Below are 7,637 nucleotides of genomic sequence, written 5' to 3' on the forward strand. Positions count from 1 at the left end.
GGCTACTCTTCCGATTAGCAGCAAGGGATTAGCAGGATAGCACAAACCATGGCCTTTGTTGAACCAGTTCTGGATCACTGGTCGGTGCAAGTGGTTTACACCTACCCATTGAGCCTTGCGGAGTACTCACCCAGGGTTTGGAGTCGGTATCTGGATTAAAAATCCTATGCCTCGACTGGGATCCGAACCCATTACCTACCAGCCTGTAGACCGATGGCTTGTAGAATTAATTTCTTGTAATTAAATTAAATGTACATGAACTGAGAACTATTTATTGTTTTATAACAGTTTACTACTTAAACAAAATACATGTTTATATGCATAACTGGACACATGTATTTATATGCCAAGTATCTGGTTGCTGTTATGACTACTGACAAAATTGAAAATTAAATAGCCGAGCTCAATAGCTCTCGTTTTTATTGTTCACTAATGAAAAGTGTTATCAGTTGCAGTTAATTTAAAAGTGCATACAGATGACAAAATGTGTTTCCTCTATAACATCAAATAATTGTAGTTTTAAAACGTGCTGAGGTGTCGTTAAACATATATTCTGTGTCTTTCCTTTTTACAGTCACGGTTTCCGTGCCATAGAATTGCAAGGCGCTTATTCAATCGATGTAATGCACTAAGGAATAAACTTTATTCAAAAGCATGTGTCTACGTTCCTGTAAATTCAGACCTTCTACGATTGTATTGGCATTTTGAGAAGATGTTTGTTTCTGATGTCGACGAAGCAAACGGCAATGAGTTATAGAAGCAGTCATTACCTTGCTAAAACATACCTTTTCCTGTGTTGATACCATACTTTCTGGCAGGATTGAAAACATTTTTACAAGGTTTGGTCCAGCGGTTTTCCAACGACATCGCTCGTCTTGCAAACGATTTATGAACTACATGTAGTTACTCTTCATTTTAGTTAGAGAAAAAAGGAATTATAGCACTCTAGAACACATTCTTAAATACGACTATACTGCATCTGACATAATTATATTTTTTGTAAGATTTTGTCTGGAGAATGAGAGGGGGAACCCACAACTGCCATATAGATCTTGTTAAAGGAAAACGAAGGAACTCACTTGTCGTACGGGTTCAGTGAAACACCATGCGGTTATGGTGCCAAAAATATATTATTCTTAAAGTTATTGTTTCTGAACGTTGTTATTTGAAGCGAATTGCAGCAAAATAAGTATCTAAGATATGGCAGTGCTTTCAGTGATATTAAATCAACAACTTTACATTATATTTGCACAATCATACATTTTCTGGAACAATTGTCCATTATTTATTTGTTTTCGTAAAATATAAAATAAACGATGTAATACCTGTTACATAACTAACATTGTTAACGAGTTAAGAATTTATATTGAATATTACAAAGTGTTATTTGATTTAGAAATAGAGAAAATATTAGTCTAAATTAAAGCGTGTAACGTTTATTAGAGTAAAATGTTTCGCGATAAAATATTCTGCGGTTAAATTAAATCTTATTTTGTTCAAACTCATTCTTAATTTTAATTATGTTTAATTAATATTATTTCTATTTACATGTGGATGAAGTGTAAAGATTTAGAGGTTATTTATTTGCAACAAAATGTCATTATTTAATTCGACTCGTTGATCAGGCACCGGTAGGCTACCCCAATCCCACTAGTATAGGAATGAAAGAAATTGTTTTATTTAACTATGAACGCACTCAACACAATGCAAGTACGGTTATTTGGTGTCTAGCATATGGTTAAAGACCACACAGATAATGAAAGAAGAAACCCGATATCGTTACGCCATGGACTATTTTTTATTAGCAGCATCTCACAGACAGGATAGTACATACCATAGCCTTTGATATACCAGATGTGGAGCACTGGCTGGAACGAGAAATGGTACAGATGCCCCGATGAAGCAAACATCACCTTTAAATATCAAGCCAAGCGCCATGCAGGGATACAATCTTCCTATCTTAAACGTGACGAACATATGTTAATTGGATTAGCGTACGACAAAAGTTCAATATTGGACATTTATAACTAAAGCATTTAAAATGGTGAACTTCACCAGCCAGTGGTAAATGATATGTTTGCTTGCGAGACTTTGTCTGTTTGACTTCAACCATTCAGATCTTGATTTGAAAAAGGAAATCTTCATTAAAGTAATTTCTTATAAACTATCGGGTTTAACTATAGCCTGATTTTAATTTTAATTCCGATAAAGTTTGATGGTTTTGTTTAACGACACCATTAGTGCACATTCATGCATTAATAATCGGCTATTGGATGTCAAACATTTTTTTCATTAGTAGAAATGGACCCTTTATATGCACTATCCCGGTATTTTAATTTCGATAAAGCCCTATATACGGAGGGAAAAAATAATAGGAAACGTGGTTCACATGTCAACGGAAAGTTGATTGCCGACTGTGGATCATAGGGTGGCAGTTTAAATGTAAAATTGTTGGGGTTCCGAGTTGTCTTGAAAGGTGATCTTCATTAGTATTCGGCTATTTATCTCAGAAATTAAAACATCTTGTTGGTAAAATACACCCTGCCAAATGATAACATCCAAGTCGTTATCCTGCCGAATGATAACATCCAAGTCGTTCCTGTCATTTTCATTTTATTTGCAAAACAATTATGGTATCCAAAAGTTCCAGTCGCCTGTACTGTGGTAGATCATTCACTTTTAGTGTGTCTCCACTGATAAGCTTCTGAAATTCGATCAGCACATCTTCCCGTCAGACAACCTTTCTGACACCCAATAGCCGATGTGTATTTTTATGCTATTTTTTGTTGTTGTTGTTTTTGTTTGAGGGTTTTGGGGTTGTTGTTTTTCTGTTGTGTTGTTGTTGTTGTTTTTGTTGTTTGTTTTTTTCTTTGTTTGTTTGTTTTGTTTTGTTTGTTTGGGTTGGGTTTTTTTGGGGGTTTTTTTTTTGGGGGGGGGGTTGGGGTTGGGGTTTTTTTTTTTTTTTTTTTGGGGGGGGGTCATGGTAAGGTCGAGGAGCAATAAGTAAGTAGTAAGTACAGCGACCTCCGGGCTGGCGGGCGATGGATCACGGATATAATAGTGACTGCTGACGCTGTAGCATCAGGTTGAGTAGGAGACGACATTGGATAAAGGAATGCAGCTGGTATGTTACGGCCCATTGTGTTGCCTTGCCCATTTGTCGCCGGTAGCAGTAGCTGTTGTGGTAGAATCATAGCATACGAGACGGGTAGGGCAACTGCGCTGAAGCAAATCTTCAAATTGGGACGAAAACGATAAAGATATTCGGGTAAAATGAACATGTCTCAAATATTTTTTACCATTTTCCACCATTCTACACACAATATTAGTTGTAATTCGTGTAAAAATTATTGCAACCGTATTTAGCTGTTTGGCAATGATGCTAATATGAATAGATGTTGTTATCCAGATTAAGGCGTTTTCGTTTAAATTCGCGCTTCTTTGAGTTTATTGCATATAAATAGATAATGAAAATCATCTCCAATATCATCTATAACACATAACGTGCATGTCATATGTTCTTTCGGTATATTTGACCATCTACCATTCTCAATTGGTAAGACTAGATATAAGAAATCGGAGAAAAGTGATTTATTTTTTCCTATTTAAGATGTTGAAATAACTTTCAAATTTTATTTTCTCTTTAAAGAGTATGTATTTGGAACACTTTCTTGATTCAGTAATTCTACTACGCCAGTTTTGAGCAAACTGGTCTCCTACTCGTATTACCGTTCTTTTTAAATATGACATAGACCAAATGCATTGTGAATCCCATATAACGAAGTTTGTAAAATCAGTCTCTAGTATGTACAATCCATTTATATTATGTGTCATATCCTATACAATCATAAAATATAAATTTGTGTATAGACAGGGATAACTTTGTACGTTTACCAAGGCCGACCAACTTTCCGGAAGTTTCATCACGTACTCGGAATTCCGGAATTGATGCCAAATATCCGGAATGTTTTTCAAATTCACTCAAATTGTGTTTTTTGGGGTTTTTAAACAACTAATTCATATTACAATATTGGAATTAAATATCTTTATCACTCATTTCAACCTGAGTTCCGTTTTGTCTAGTTTTGTGCCATTACCTAGGCCGCAGGCGTGTCTATATTGTCAACGGTTGCTAGTCAATTCGTTTGGTCGTTTCGTACCCTGGTCATTTCGTACCATAGCAAAAAGTCATTTCGTAGCATAATTGAAAATAATTTTATATTATAAAAAATGTGTAAATTTCAGACGTGATATCATCCCGGTAGTGACTTTTACAAAATAACATTATACATTTCAAACCTCTATAACTTGCAAACTGACACTTTCCTTTTTTTATTATTATTATTTTTTTATCATTTAATTTTGTGAATTAACAAATGTGAAATCTACGTCTGAAAATATCATACTGTTTGGTCCTCTTTTTTTCTTTTCTTTTTTACTTTTCTTTTTTTGTTCTTCTTTTTTGTGTGTGTGTGTGTGTGTGTGTGTGTGTGTGTGTGTGTGTGTGTGTGTGTGTGTGTGTGTGTGTGTGTGTGTGTGACTACATGCAAATTGTAACTGTTAACAAAAAAAGAAACAAGTCAAATTTTTTAAAAGGATAACACAATATATTTTCTTGCTCCATTATGTTAATTTTTCACAGTTATATTAATTACCAGGACAAACCGTAGAAGTTGGCAGTTAGTAATAAATACCAAATAAGGGTCTGGTCAACTCAGGTAAAATGGAAATAACGTGTTCTGAATTTCCATCCAATAAATAAAATAACGTTTAAAAGTACAAGCAAACAAACATTGTATCTTTGTGGCAAAAATGCAGTATAACTACTTTTATGATATGGTCGATTCACTTGCTATATACGAAATGACTAGGGTACGAAATGGCTATTTACAATGATACGAAATGACTACGGTACGAAATGACCAGACGGTATGGTACGAAATGGATGGTACGAAATGACTATGGTACGAAGTGACTATGATTCTTTTTATCCACGGTGGCAAAATTGCATACATTGCCATAGAACTGATGCCTGCTCCGTCGGAACATAAGTCTATGATATTTAAAATATCTCTAAAATGTATACATAAACTATTCGAGTATAAAAAATAAGAAAGAAAATTTTAATATATGGCTTCAGTTTACTCGACATTTTTATTGGTCGGCTGTTGACAAGAATCATAATATATATAACAGAAGAACGCTACGATTGTACAAAAACAAAACCACCCCGAACCGACAATTGTCTTCTTTTCATTGCCTTTCATGTGCAACATTTGACTAAATAATATTTGGCCACCACTAATCTATTATATGACGCATCCATGACATTAATATACGCGATTTTTTTCTGTACACTGGCACCCCAAAAGTCTTACTGTAATAGTGATATAAGCGTAATGTAAAACGACAGCCAGTCTTAATGTGGGTAGCAGACGTTTCGTCCCCGAACCAGTTCGCCACAAATCATTTCGACCCCACTACATGCATATGATGAAATAGTGCATATGTGGCAGTGTACCTACATAAAGATAACATTGGTCCCAAGTTTGTTTGTCACTTTATTGTTAATCTGTAGGTGGGAGTGTCAAACTGTAATAGAATATTTTCTAATAAAGTGGATTTTTTGTGTGAACTTGTGATGATTTTTGGTGTGTGTAGATCGGGGGGGGGGGGGGGGGGGGGGGGGTCTTTTTATGAAGAAGTTCCAATTCACTAATAAATAATGATATAATCAATTCTATTGTCATTTTGCAAATATATGTTAAACCCGACATTTTTCGCACTGTTTAAAATTACTTTTATAAAAATGACGTTTTCGAGCGCTTTAAATTATTGTTTTGAAAAGGGCGTTAATGCGCATAAAAATAAAAATGAGGAACATTTCCGGGGAAATATTTTCATTAGGTTGGTCACTCTGCGTTTACCTATTATAGAAGTCGATCCCAAAGCCAGATCATTCTACAATATATAAAAAAGAAAAGGGGTTTTCTTCCAAATACCCTCGTTGTGAGTACAAAAACGTAACATTAATTATGCACTTTATTTGACGGTTATAGTTATTTTTAAATATACACATGGCATGTATTGACATATATCTCAAAGTTGTTGTATTCATAACAGTGTATGTGGGTTATTTCCGGTTGATAAGTCAGATATTGATATAGTTTATTTGCAATCTGAGATTTAATGAAAAAATTGGTTTTGTTTAACGACACCAATAAATAGCATTAATAATCATTGGCTATTGTATGTCAGTATCATCTGTTAATTCTAACACATTGTCCTTACAGGAAACCAGTTACTTTTTTTCATTAGCAGCAAGGCAATCAGATTTAATTAAATGTTTTTACGTTGTATATTGTGTTATTACATACTTCTGTAATACAATATACAATGATGGATCTGAAATGTATTGGTCGTTCACCTCAATTATTAGTTAGTGCAAAAAGAGTTTCGGCTATGATATATATATATATATATATATATATATATATATATATATATATAAAAGAAAACAAGTGTACAGTATATATGTATTTAAAACAAACAATTTAAAGAAATAACTATTCTTTTACATGTTTCAATCTTATCTTCAGAAAGGAACTGCTAAATACCTGCTAAATATGACGTCATACATATTATGACGTTACTGCAGCAGAAGGGGATTGATTTAATTACGTCATTTTTGCTTTTATCTAACGAAGGGCATTAAGAAGTGGACAAAACTTTCTAATAAAATACATTTCCTTTGTCTTTCTTTTAATTTCATCATTGGTATCTATGTGAGAAAATGGGAAAATGGTGAATTTAATATCTTTTTGTGCCGCACATGTATTTAAATGTGAACTCACGGGTATGCATCTTGTTTCAGGTTGTTTTATTTGCTGTTTGTGTACGCGTACTCTGGCTCTCAGTTGAGTGGTATGACCAATGTATTGTTCTTTGCAACCTTGGCATGTAATTACATAAATAACATTGTTAACCGAACAATCCATATCCCTGTGTACCCAAAATAAACCTTTGTGGTTGAATTGTATGTGTGCCTTCTAAAATATGTTGGCATGTACCACAGTTACTTCGGTTACACTTTTTGACACTGCATTTATGTTCTACTGTTGTAGATTCAAATCGTGCTATTGTCAGTATCTGTTTTAAGTTTTTGCTTTGTCTCTTACTATTTATAATTGAAATAGAGTCTAGTATGGATGACATTTTTTCATTTTGTTTTAAAATGTGCAATTCTGACAAGATCGTTTTATATATATTGGGGTTCTGCGGGTTATGGGTAGATACAACTGCGAGCGGCCTTTTCGCTGAAACGATTTGTTTTGGTTTTAAAAGATATTTCCTATCAAATACTACCGACTTTTTGATACTATCTGATATTAGCTGTTTTGGATATGCTCGCGTTTTAAGATACATGTTGAGTTCCCGGAGACGTTGATCACGTGTTTGTATATTTGACACAATCATACAGATACGCCGTGCTAGGTTATATGGTATACTACTTCTTGTATGACTCGGATAACAGGATGAGAAAGAAAGGTACTGTTTGCTGTCAGCTGGTTTGTAAAATATATCAGTTTCGATTATGCGTCCACACTTGATTACTAAAGTGTCTAGAAAAGGAATTT

The sequence above is a fragment of the Gigantopelta aegis genome, chromosome 4, assembly GCF_016097555.1.
Source record: "Gigantopelta aegis isolate Gae_Host chromosome 4, Gae_host_genome, whole genome shotgun sequence".
In the NCBI taxonomy this organism is placed as follows: Eukaryota; Metazoa; Mollusca; class Gastropoda; order Neomphalida; family Peltospiridae; genus Gigantopelta; species Gigantopelta aegis.